This window comes from Thamnophis sirtalis, unplaced genomic scaffold (assembly GCF_051295495.1).
Source record: "Thamnophis sirtalis isolate CommonGarterSnake01/CBP01778 unplaced genomic scaffold, rThaSir2_p1.2 scaffold_5, whole genome shotgun sequence".
NCBI classification, from domain to species: Eukaryota; Metazoa; Chordata; class Lepidosauria; order Squamata; family Natricidae; genus Thamnophis; species Thamnophis sirtalis.
Window position 1 is genome coordinate 24,424,907 of NW_028261385.1, and position 12,646 is coordinate 24,437,552.

Genomic DNA, 12,646 nt, shown 5'->3' on the forward strand with positions numbered 1-12,646 from the left:
TGCCATGGTTTCGCCTTGGATAATTAGCGCCAGGGCGTCCCTAACATTATTAAGATACCTCGATATTGTGTTTTTTTAAAGGTCTGCGTACTTGCAGCACTTGTATATTAGGTTAGCGGCTGCGCTCCAGATGTGCCAATACAAGCTCCATTACTATCTGATGGGAGTTGTAATCCAATTCAAGGTAAAGGTTCCCCTCGCACATATGTGCTGGGGGCAGTGCTCATCTCTGTTTCAAAGCCGAAGAGCAAGGGCTGTCCAAAGACATCTCTGTGGTCATGTGGCCGGCATCACTGAACGCTGTTACCTTCCCACCAAAGGTGGTTCCTATTTTTCTACTTGAATTTTTTACCTGCTTTTGAACTGCTAGGTTGGCAGAAATGGGAGCTCACTCCCTTATGCGGTGCTAGGGATTCGAACCACTCAACTGCCGATCTTTCTGATCGACAAGCTCAGAGTCTTAGCCACTAAGCTATCACATCTACAAATACACAATTGGTGAAGAGTAGTTTCACTACTTAACCTTGGATTGCTTTTTACATTTTTATTTTATCCTGCCTTTATGATTTTTATAAATGAGGTGGCGAGCATATTCTTTCATTCATCTGTTTTCCCCCTAACTCCTCTTATGAGATAAGATGAGAGTTTGACTGGTACAAAGTCACCCAGCTGGTTTTCATGGCTATGGTAGGACTAGAACTCATGATCTCTTGATTCATTAGTCTAGCACCTTAATCAAACTGGCTACTTTACAAACGGCATTTGCCCCATTCAGAGCCCTCCAATGTATATAGGACTTGTGATTTTATCTCTTGAGCTTTCTAAAGGTAGGTCTATCTTTATTAAATCACTGCATGGTTCTTCCACTTTTTTTAATTGAGCCACTGGGATGTTTACAAAATTGAGTGCAAGCTTCCCACTATCCTAGACCAACAGATTATTAAATGATTGAAGTTGTGATTGAATGCATACCTCGATAGCCACATTAAGAAAATGGTTGCAAAAGAGATTAGAATTTGTACACTCGAGGTTAGTGATTCTTCACCTTTAATACTGCTAAACATGCTGATGTTGCAGTAATGTTTGGAGGACTTTCTGGAAACAATACTCATTACTCAATTTCAGAGTTTTGCATCATTTGTTTGAGAAATCAAAAGCAAATATTCATACAGTTGTACTGTGTGCAGCTTCCTGGAAATCATTAAATGGGGCATATAGTCTGTTCACAAGCAACTTGGGGCATGTACTAAATGTTCTAGGCATGCTTTTTATTTTGAATTTGTAATACAAACAGTCTACTGGACAGGGTCACCCTGAGAACAGATCAAGGCAGGAAGACCTACCGTATTTTTCAGAGTATAAGACACACCAAGATTTTGACGAGGCAAATAAAAAAAAAAAGGTTTTGCACTCTACAGATGGGCCCATTTTTTGTCAAAAAAGGGGCATGTGTAGCCTTTAGGAGGCTTATAGAATGCTTCTGGGGCTGGGGGGGGGGGGAAATGAGCAAGAAATTGCCCTTCCAAGCCCCCAGGAAACACTCTGGAAGCCTCCTAAACACCATTTTTTGGTGGGCCATTTTTGCAAAGGGCGTGGAGTTTCGGGAGGCCAAAAATGCTGTATTCAGTGTATAAGGCGCGCCCAGATTTTCACACTTTTTTGAGGGAAAAGGGTACGTCTTATACTCCAAAAATATGGTAGTTTGCAACAAAGTAGGTGTCAGAAAAACAATATTTTGTCCTCAGCTTGAAAAAGTGTTCTCCCAAAGCCCCTCTTCCCTATCGATTAGGTCTTAAGCTTTCATTGAGTGTAGTAGTGTAGTACTTTACAGTGTTTCTGAAATTTGGCAACTTCAAGCTGGCTGGCTGGAGAATTGTGTTGAAGTCTTAAAGTTGCCAAGTTTGAGAAATACTGGTGTAAGTAGAACTTCCCAGATTAGAAAAAAAACAAAAGTACAATAAAATAAAGTCAAGAAAGCAAGCATTAGGGAATAGAAGAGGTTCTGAATGTGTCATATGTGAGTGGACAAGATACTGTAGAAGCCAATGCATTTGCCAGCTGGCAAATATGCATTCTCAATCATTTGTACCAGGAACAGATCAGAGCTTCAAAAATTGTAATAGTTAAATTGTATGGCTGTGCAACAATCCAGTTTCAAAAGCAGAAAAGTAATTAAATGTCCTTGACCAATAGCCATTTATTTAATGACCATCTGCAATTAGGATGGTTCTAAAAGGAATGACTTAAAACTGGTCCTCCTATTTATGACTGTTGCAGTGGTCACATGATCAAATTTTGGACACTTGGCAACCAGCATGTGTCTACGATAGTTGCAGCATCCTGGGGTCATGTGATTGTCATTTATAATATTCCCATGCAGCTACCTATAAAGTGTGCTAGGGATTCGAACCATAAAACTGCCGGCCTTTCTGATCGATAAGCTCAGCGTCTTAGCCACTGAGCCCTAGCTTATAGCAATAGCACTTAGACTTATATACTGCTTCACAGTGCTTTTACAGCCTTCTCTAAGTGGTCTACAGAATCAGCCTATTGCATCCAACAATCTGGGTCCTCATTTTACGGACCTAGAAAGGATGGAAGGCTGAGTCAACCTTGAGCCTATTGAGATTCAAACTGCCAAATTGCAGGCATCTGGCAGTCAGCAGAAGTAGCCTGCAGTACTGCACTCTAACCACTGCGCCACAGCGGCTCTTGCTAGAAGAAATGGAATTACTGTATTTTTGGAGTATAAGACGCACCCTTTTCCCTCAAAAGAGAGGCTGAAAATCTGGGTGTGTCTTATGCATTGAACACAGCATTTTTTGCCTCCCTAAACCCCGCCCCCTTCACCAAAATGGCCGTGCATAGCCTCTAGGAAGTTTTCAGAGAGCGGCTGAAGAGGGCAGAAATGAGCAACAAATGGCCCATTGTTTGCTCAATTTTACCTTCCCAACCCCCAGGAGCACTCTATAAGCATGCCCTTTTTTGAAAAAAACTGGCCCCATTTTCACAAAAAAAAAAAAAAAAAAGGCCATTTTTGCAGAGTGCAAAAACGTTTTTTTTTAATTTGCCTTTTTGAAACCCTGTGCATCTTTTACTCTGGTGTGTCTTATACTCCAAAAAATATGGTAATCTTTTCTCAGTGGCTAAATCTCCAATGATTGAGAACCAGCCTTTAGCACAATTTATATTCCAAGAAAGAGAACCAGAGTTGCATAGAAGGCCTATGATATACTGCACATTACCTCCGTACTTTCACTTATTATTTATAAGTACTGCTAATGATTTGTGAATCTCACTATCTTTTACTGTCCTAGGAATTTGAGGCCAAAGGTACATGATACAAATATTAATAGATTCTTTTTTCAATGTCTATCAGGGAGGAAAGCTTCTTGTTCATTCACTGCATAACTGAGTTAGTGTACAACTTCAGTCATTTTGGGGGGGTGGAATTGCGAAGCAAATAATTCTTAAATGTTTGCTAACATTTTCCTCCTCTGGCCTGCTAACTAGTCTGTTCGTATAAAACATCAAGATCAATCTCTCGGCCCATGCAGCAAAACATGGGAAAATGCCTCTATATGCAGAAATAATCCTGCAGAAATGCTTTATATTTTTCCTCCAGATTTAGATGACAAAACTTTAACTCTACCCTGTAAAAAAGTTATCCAGAGTGGAAGAAATAAAATATTAGTAAGTGTCTAGTATAAATGACCTTTTGCACAGATTATCATTGATTCCTTATTGGAATTGTGCATGCTGTTTTATCTCCAGTGACTTTTTGTTGTAGCCTCAATAAAGCAAACATCAATGATTTAATTGTAAACAGTAATTTAAATTTGCATTTGTTAACAGTAATTGTAAACAGTAATTTAAATTTGCATTTGTGTTTTTCTTCTGAGAGAAAGTGAACTTCACAATTTAAGGGTATAAGGAATCTTCCATACAATTTACTTTGCGCCAGCATTTCACATACAGTCTACCTCTGTAGAAAGAAGAGATATTTCTAAATGCAAGAGAAATTATACTCTGATAACTTTAATCTGGACTTTCTCTACTACCCTCCTTATGCAGATAACACTACATTGCAAATCTATCTTTGCATGCGATAGCCAAAATTATTTCGTTTGAAACTGGCAAATAAAACTATTGTTTTGAAAGTATTCTGTGCGTACACATTAATGTCTTTTATTTGGTTCTTGCATGTTAAAGAACATCAAAACATAATCATCTATTAATTGCACAATAGTGATGCCAATTATATTTCAATTAATAACATCTGTTGCATCTCTTGAGAAAGACTACAATTTAAATTTTGCATAAATCTGTCATAAGACTAAATAAGTCTACAATGCATTACTGACATTTAGATCTATGATAAGGGATAAAATGATAGCATTGTCAACATATAAAAAGGAAACGTGTGAAAGAATTAATATAGAAATAACCGATGAGCAATTCTAAGTTCATGCTTGACTTGTTGGACAGGTAGAGCCGAGGTGGCGCAGTGGTTAGGGTGCAGTACTGCAGGCCACTTCAGCTGACTGTTATCTGCAGTTCAGCGGTTCTAATCTCACCGGCTCAAGGTTGACTCAGCCTTCCATCCTTCCGAGGTGGGTGAAATGAGTACCCAGACTGTGGGGGCGATATGCTGACTCTATAAATTGCTTAGAGAGGGCTGAAAGCCCTATGAAGTGGTATATAAGTCTAACTGCTATTGCTACTGCTATTGCTAGACAGTTTTATGTAGCATAATAAGGTAAAAGTTCCCCTCGCACATATGTGCTAGTTGTTCTCGACTCTAGGCGGTAATGCTTATCTCCATTTCAAAGCCAAAGAGCCAGTGCTGTCCAAAGACGTCTCCTATTTTTCTACTTGCATTTTTATGTGCTTTTGAACTGCTAGGTTGGCAGAAGCTGGGACAAGTAACGGGAGCTCACTCTGTTATGCAGCACTAGGAATTCGAACTGTTGACCTTTCTGATCGAAAAGCTCAGCGTCTTAGCCGCTGAGCCACCACGTCCCTTTTAGCATAAGAATAGGTCATAATAATTTGTCTACTGTAGACCAGCAGTCCCCAACTTTTTTGGCATCAGGGACCATCTTCATGGAAGACAATTTTTCCATGGACCGGGACCAGGGACCGTGGTTTTGATTTTGCTTGCCTACCACTCACCTCCAGTTGTGCTATCCGGTTCCTAACAGGCCATGGCCTGCTACTGGTCTATGGCCTGGGGATTGGGCCCCTGCTATAGACTATTCTAATTTAGCCCCTAATCTCGTCAATAGTGAACCAAATGCTACCTTCAAATCACCAAAGGCAGATTTCTAGGGCAGTGGTATTTTTCTGATATGCCAAGGATAGCCTTAGCTTCAAGATCCCTTTGTAGTCTCCGATCCAAGTAGGGTATTAACAAGGCCTGATGCTGTTGAGTTTCCAACCTCAGTCATCCAGGTGCTGCCACCTTCTAATATCAAATCATAAACCAGGAGTGGTCAGCCACTGAATCAAAGCATAACTTTCCCGCCAAAGATTCCCCTTCTTCCCATGATAAGCGGAAGCCAATCATATCATGGTTTACCTGTAATGTGATGTGTAGACTTAGCTTAAAACTAGATGTCAAACCATTATGGCAATATTGCATTAGTTCTATTTTCAAAGCACAGTATTGTGAAAAGAAGGTGGAAAATACGATTCACGCAGATTTGCTCTTTGAGTTTTTATAGATTTATGTAAATTCTCTGGCTTTGATGCTCAGGAAACAAAGGACACATTAATCTTGTCACTTGCTGTCTTTTCATTCTGTAGCATTAAATGCTGTTCCTTTTCTATAGTCAAGCGAAGGCCTCATTGTTAAATGTTTTATGAAACATGGAAAATACAGTTAAATCTCCCTTGGGGTGTAACAAATAACGGGAACTCACTCCATTATCCGGCGCTGGGGATTCGAACCGCTGAACTGTCGACCTTTCTAATCGACAAGCTCAGTGTCTTAGCCACTGAGCCACCACATCCCTTGTGAACTGTCCTAATTGTCCCTGGGGCACGAAGCATACAGTTTTGGAGATGCTAAGGACCCTGTGAACTGAGAATATTGGGGAATTTCTAAACTTAGTGGAAACCATACAAACCAATTTGTGGGTTAACATGCTATATTAGTTTGTCATTGCTTTATTTGTTTTTTTGAACTTACATGCTGCTGAATTGTATTAGCCTCAGAGCAGGTTAGGACAACAGCATAAAAAAATATCATCCAATCAAAATAAACAGCCATACATGAAAACACAATACTTCTGGTGTTTAATCACTGAAGAGGAAAACCTAGCTTCTGGGGGAAGGCTCTTCAAAAAATGCTGGAGCCATGAGGGAAAAACATTGTTTCCTAGCTCCAGTTCCTCTCAGAAAACAGGGTAGTACTCATGATTAGTCACTGTAGCCGATAAGTTAGCAAACCATAACTCACTCACAACTTGTAAAAATGTCAGACATAGAGAGTGGAACGGAGTGGCTTGGAATAGCAGAAAGGCAGTCTTTTCTTTCCAGTTCCAATGAAACAAACACAGCCCGGTCTTTAAGTCTGCATTTGAATGAGAAACTTCCAATCTACTTTTGGAGCCTATTTTGCCTGTTAAAAGTATTAATTTTCTGCTCTAAAATTACTTCTTCACTATTCTGCATATCTATTATCCAAAAGTGATAATTATAATAGTCTTCTTTGAATAAGAACAATTTATGAAATGTATAGGCCTTCTGACTCCCTACAACTTTGGGCTGCTTACAAATTGTTAAAAACATTAAAGCCAGAAAACAGCACAAAAGAAACAAACAAAATGGCAGAGATAACGAACCAGTGGGACAAAAAGAAGAGCAGAGGGCTTCTATCACCCTCACCAAAGGCCTGGGCGAAGAAGTAGGCCGTCCAGCTTGTTCATGTATCAATCATGGGGGGAAAGCCTAGACAAATTTGATCTTATCCCCTCATTGTCACGCTCTAGATTTTTATTTTATTTTTTGCAAGCCCCACAAATACAGTAGTGCAATAAGTATCAGGTCAGTTGCCAATAATAAAAAAATAATGCGTTTCAACTGTAGAAGGTTGTGGTTATGAAACCAAATCTAATTTTGTATATGTCTGAAAGTACAAAATGATATATTCACCAGTTTGGAACTGATATGCACAACATAGTAGGCTGTCTATTCATATGATAAGCCCTGGAAGTAAACTGTATAGAAGCCTGATTTGAGGACCTACAGGTATGCATATTTCTTTCATTCATTCATGCTTTACAATAATTATAGCACTCTCATTCTGAATTACCAGTAAGCCATTACTTAATCCATACTTAATACTATTAATAAGAATTAACTTACTTTAGCTCTATTTTTATCACTATAGAAAACCACAAGATGTCGCTGTTTCTAGTCTACCCAAGAGGACCTATTTTTAAAAAAAATTTCTCTCTAAGATATACCGGATAATTAAATCCTGTGTGCAAAAAAAAAAGGGGGGGGGGAGTAGAATTCAACTTCTGCTTTTCGACCTTGCTCGTTTAACCATGGTTTGTGGAAGCTAAGTTCAATTTTTTTAAAACATGACATACCTCAACTAAAGAAGCTGAATAATAGAAAAAGGCATTAATCAAGTCAATCAAATTAAAAAAATTAGTAAGTTTTGGGGAGAAGAAAGCTTTTTCTCCAAACTGTTAGGTATGCAAGTATTGGCCAAAATCATTCATTATGTAAGACATTCAAGATGTCATTCACAAAAATACTGTTTTGTGGGGGCCTGATGCAATACTCTATGGCAGTGGGTCTCAACCTTCCTAATGCCGCGACCCTTTAATACAGTTCCTCATGTTGTGATGACTCCCAACTATAAAATTATTTTAGGTTTTCCGTATTTTTTTGAAAATATGTGTTTTCTGATGGTCTTAGGCGACCCCTGTGAAAGGGTCGTTCAACCCCCAAGGGGTCACAACCCACAGGTTGAGAACTGCTGCTCTGTGGGGTAGCAAAGTCTTACATCACAATGTATTAAGCGTTAGAAGCTCACAAAATTCTACTTTTTCTTCTTTTCACACATTCTTACAATTATCCCCTCTAGAAAAATTCCTAAATAAGTGACAAACTAATGTTTCTCTTTCAAACCAAAACAAATTTACAAATACTGAACGATGAATGCAAATTTTCTCTCATCAGAAGGCCTTTTATTAATGGCCCATATTTACAATTTTAGCCAACAAAGGCTGCTTCTTAAAGAGCCTGCACACTTTTTTATGATCTTGAATCAAATTATTGCCTTGTTGTGGATTGCGGCTTTTCCTATATTTTAAATTATTCCTTTTGTGCTTTTCTAAAAATAAATGTCATATTATAGGGAGCAAATAGAGCAGTGGAAGGGAATAGAAAATTTGCTAAATGAATTCATCATAGAATCTTTACATTGTTCATTTAACTATTTGACTAACAAGCAGGAAAGGATCAGTGTGCTAGGGGAAAAAAGCACACATTGAAGCTTCTAAATCTGTTTTCATTTGGAAGGACTTAAACATATGCAGACATCAGTGACATCAACGCAATTTAGAAGAACTTAGGTGTAACTAGAAAGAACCAATTTATTTTTTAATAGAGACTGAACAACTTATGACATCATTCTGCTTGGTTAAATTTAAAATTTTCTAAAAACATTAGCCAGAAACAGACACACCTTAAAATTCAACCAAGCTAAAATTTTTAGAAATTTAACTGTGAGACACTTTTGGACACAGAGTTACTATTACCTCTGCCAAAATCAAAGAGATAAATTGCAACAGTGCAACTGTAGCAGATTTATTTACAAATAAATCCCAACGGCTAATACAGTTCTGAATTTCTTAGAAAGTACCAGATGTACAGCTAATTTGCCTCACTGATCTTAGTACTGCTGGTTCACATAGACAATTCTTTTTTTGCTAGTATAATCTTTGATCTATAAATGGGGACGGATATCCTTAGAACTAGCAGACATTTCTACCAAAGTCATCATAATAAAAGTGTCCAGTTTGCATATTCACCCTACGGTTAAGTCTTCATTTTGGTATATTTCATTAAGCAATGAGGAAGTGTGGTTACTCTAATGGCTAACTACCATTCCAAACCCCAACATAATGTTCTGTTCAGCTTCTCTGAAATTAAGGAGAAGTTGTAAAATCACTCTGGAACCAATAACACTCTTGGTTAACCAGCATCCTTTCCTGCTTCTTTAGATAAAAGAAATCACAGATGCCTAGTATCCTTCTGAAACACTTAATCCATCTGAGAAAAATGCATTAAATTGGATCCCCATTATGCACTATGAAGAAAAAACAAATCTGGTAGAAGACAACCTCAGACTGTTTCTATAAAGCTGCCAAGAAAATTGCAAGTTGTATTCCGGTGAAATATTAAATTCCCTAAGTAGAACTGGTGGGGACTATTTCAGTCAGAGACATCCTAAAGTTTGGTAGTTTGACTATTATATGTTGGATGAAAAATACAGAACATTCACTAGTTTCACAGATATAGTGGGGAGCTAATCTTCATCCTCCTCATCTAACCATCTGTCCATAATTTTACCCTTCAACTAAGACAGCTGTTCCAAATGACAATCCAATTATACAGGTTTGTGCTGGGTTCACATAATGTATTAAGAACCATACGAGCATACAAGGTTTAATGTATTATATGAACCCAATCAGTGAAAGTTGGGTCACCAAACTAAAAAATACTCTAGAGTTGATAATATAATGTATGGTAAAAATGAGCCAAGCAAGGATACATCATATCTAAATTTCTTCATACTAGGAATCCAGATTTATTGTTTCAAATGAGAAAGTCTTAATTCTTTTTATTTAAACTGCCAATTCTTAATGCTTTGGCTATTTTAGACAACCTCTGACCTGATTCCAGTATTATATTTAAACGACCAAATATCCTTATATTTGTTTCAATCCAATATGATTTGTAAGAATTCTTTTCTGTTAATATTTTCTATTTTTTTAATGTTAATTGTTGTATCTTGAACAACTTTCATGCTTCTTTTTTCCCTCTTTGACATTGTCAAAGGGGGGTGGGTGGGATCATAGATTTTGAATTTGAAGGAGTGCAATTCTTTTACTGGCTGGGGAATTCTGGGAGCTGGTCTACACCACTTAAAAGTTGCCAAGATTGAAAAGCCTGTCCTAATCATTATCTTGTTCATTTGTTATTTGAGAGAAATTCATGAGAAGGAAAGGGGAAGCACAATTTATTTATTTGCATATATGGGCAAGTGGCTAATATTTTTAAGGAGTGAGCGCTTCTGGGTTTTGTTTGGGCAGGGCACCCAGAAAGAAGGCAGACAAGTCAGTGACAAAGGAATGCCCACTCCCATGACCTACTTGCCTTCCCTCAGTCTCTGTGGGAAAGAATAGATCTAATGCAACTGTCATAAGAAAAGCGGTTTCAATTGCTGCTCCTGCCCATTTAAGACAAGCCAATTTTCTTGTTGCTATGCTGCCTAAAAGAAGAATTTAAGCAAGAGATGCAGGCAGCTCTCTGAGACAACCCACGCCCCTGAATGGGGTGAATGACTGAGCTTTGCAGTAAAACCTAACTCCTACCAGGGAGCAAGGCAAGTGGCTGAGCAAATAATCTCACACTCTGGGAACATGTTCTGCTGCACCATCACCAAATAGATACCAAATAAATTATTTATTCATAAACAAATAAATCAGATTATGGCTGACTCTTCACACCCACCACTTGCTCTATTATCCCTCTGCGGGTTATCATTCAGTTCTTCAGCAGACAGGATCCCCATGAGGGAGCAGGGAAGGTGAGCTTGCACCAGAGACCTACTGCAAAAAAAGAGCTCCCCTTAATTTTAAACTAGCCTTGTGAATAAATAAACCCCCTTCCCGTATCTGGGATTCATCATATCTGGGATCTCTGATGGTCTTTTAAAAATGAATTCACATACTCACACATTTTTACATTGTCCTTCAAGAAAACCAAAGCATAAGTGCACCAGGTACCTTCCTACTGTCCCCATTGATATGTACTCATTTTATGTGTTCATAGCCATGTTAATACTTATTTATATCCATCTATTGGATATAATAGATGCAATAATCTCATGCAATAATGTCCCTGTCTATACAAATACCTGTTACCTTGTCCATGTTGACAAATAAATAAAAATAACAAAATAAAATATAAATTAAAAAAAAATCCAATCTTAACCAAGCAAACAAACCAAAGGTTTAGAAGACGACTCCCATCTAATTCTGTAACTCCATAAATAATCTGGGAAGAATCCTCTCTCAAAGGGCAATCGCCTTCCTATCTAGTCAACTCTTTTTTCTTTTCCTTCCATGCATTCAAGGTTTTCTGAAAGTAAATCCCATTGAGAATTTATAGAGAGGTGGAGAGGGCGGCTTTGCTTTGCTTTGTTGGACCATACGGCCAGCACACTTAATAATTACAACCACAATAATAAAAAATACTATTAATGCATCCGTTCCCTCCAGGTCCAACCCACCTGTGTGCAGCAATGGCTCGCCTTCAACCTCAATCGCCGAATCGGTAGCTCTGGTAGGCAACAGTTCTGGAGATGCGCCTTTAAACCAGCCCCGCCGCCTCGGCTGCTACTCGAAACCGGTGAGTGGCAGCTCCCTCTGCCCTGTCAGAAGCCGGTGCTCTGAAGCCTCGCCCTCTTCTCTTTCGCCGCCAATGAGCGAAGCGAGATGGAAAAAAAGGGCGGGGGTGGTGTGAGAAAGTGACGCCGCGTGGTCAGAGAATGGGCGACCAATCGGCGCTTCTCTCAGACCCAGGCCGGTAAAGGAGTGCGTAACGTCAGACTCCGGCGCCCAATAGGAGTCCACTGCTGACTGCAGGGTGAGGGTAGTGCGGCTGTAGGTCCTCTGGTGAGAAAGAGGAGATGGTTGCTTAGGAACGGGAGGAAGGCGCTCTTCTTATCTGAGCGCAGAAAGAATCGTGTTACTCCTCCAAGGGGATGAATGGGAGGGGGAAATCAGTATGAGAAAAAGTAAAAGTTCTGGTGATTGTTATTTAAAAAGTTAGCGTCCTTTCTTTTTTTTTAAAAAAAATTACTGAACAATTTTCTTCATTTTGTAACACAATTTCAATCTTTACAACGCTCTGGTATATCTAATATGTACATATAAGTTATTTACATTATTTTTCCTTTTCTTTTATGTGCATATCTATTTTATACAGTATACTATTATTATAATTCTCTCTCTCTCTCTCTCTCTCTCTCCATCCATCCATCCATCCATCCATCCATCCATACATACATACATACACACACACACACACACACACATATTTACATTTTTGTCAGATCTTAATTTACTTTAACCTCCTTGATCTTTACTTCTATTCTCCAACCAATTATACCATGTGTCCCAAATCAAATAGTTAAGTTAACTTCCTTTCCTTGGACATTAACAGCAACTGTTAAACCTGACACAAAGATGGAGCAAAACATACTGGGAATGATGCTGTTGGTATTAATGATTCTCAGTGATGTCACATTGGGAAAATCTCGTAAAAATAACTCATGGGATTCAAAAGGTCCTCTATTCACTTCCTCACATCTTCGGTTTAAAAGACAATTGGTGCT

At 38.6% G+C, this 12,646-nt stretch overlaps 1 protein-coding gene across 1 annotated transcript in view; it reads right to left on the minus strand.

Annotated features, from left to right (window-relative positions):
• The window catches only part of HMGCS1 (3-hydroxy-3-methylglutaryl-CoA synthase 1), a 29,438-nt gene extending 17,782 nt beyond the window's left edge, over positions 1-11,656 (minus strand). Inside the window, exon 1 of the mRNA XM_014065687.2 lies at positions 11,540-11,656. The gene's annotated coding sequence lies outside the window, so the exon portion shown is untranslated. The remainder of the gene's footprint in view (positions 1-11,539) is intronic.
• Positions 11,657-12,646: the final 990 nt, after the last annotated feature.